This window comes from Meleagris gallopavo, unplaced genomic scaffold, assembly GCF_000146605.3.
Source record: "Meleagris gallopavo isolate NT-WF06-2002-E0010 breed Aviagen turkey brand Nicholas breeding stock unplaced genomic scaffold, Turkey_5.1 ChrUn_random_7180001889702, whole genome shotgun sequence".
Lineage (NCBI taxonomy): Eukaryota > Metazoa > Chordata > Aves > Galliformes > Phasianidae > Meleagris > Meleagris gallopavo.
The window spans coordinates 1-458 of NW_011153428.1; the positions used below are offsets into that span (position 1 = coordinate 1).

General features: G+C 65.3%; 1 non-coding gene across 1 annotated transcript; it reads right to left on the reverse strand.

The window, feature by feature from the left end:
* Nucleotides 1-162: 162 nt before the first annotated feature.
* LOC116217699 lies at nucleotides 163-353 on the reverse strand. The gene has a single exon (XR_004162384.1). It is a non-coding gene; the product is annotated as a U2 spliceosomal RNA (small nuclear RNA).
* Between the last annotated feature and the right edge of the window lie 105 nt (nucleotides 354-458).

A 458-nucleotide genomic window follows, 5' to 3' on the forward strand; every position in this document is an offset into this window, starting at 1 on the left:
CACCGCTCCTGCGCCGGAGCGGTCCGGGCTGCGGCCGGCCCCAGCTGAAGGCGACCCAGCAGCGCCCCCTACGGGACACAGCGCCACCACCACCCTCCAACACCCCACCTGCCCACCACCGCCACCGCTCTGCCTTTCACCACCAACACTCCTCCCCTCCCGGGGAGGTGCACCGTGCCCGGAGGTACTGCCATACCGGGACGATGCGCGGAGCGGAGGGAGCAAGCTCCGGGTCCAACTCCCGCGCCCAAAAATCCGTTTAATATAAAGTCCTCTCATCGAGGACGTATCAGATATTAAACTGATAAGAACAGATACTACACTTGATCTTAGCCAAAAGGCCGAGAAGCGATACTCCACTTTTTTCCCGCTGCCCGCCGGACCCTGCGCGCCCCACCGACATCTCACGGACGCGCACGCGCCGCCCGCAACGACCCCTCCGTCGCCGCCCCAGCCCC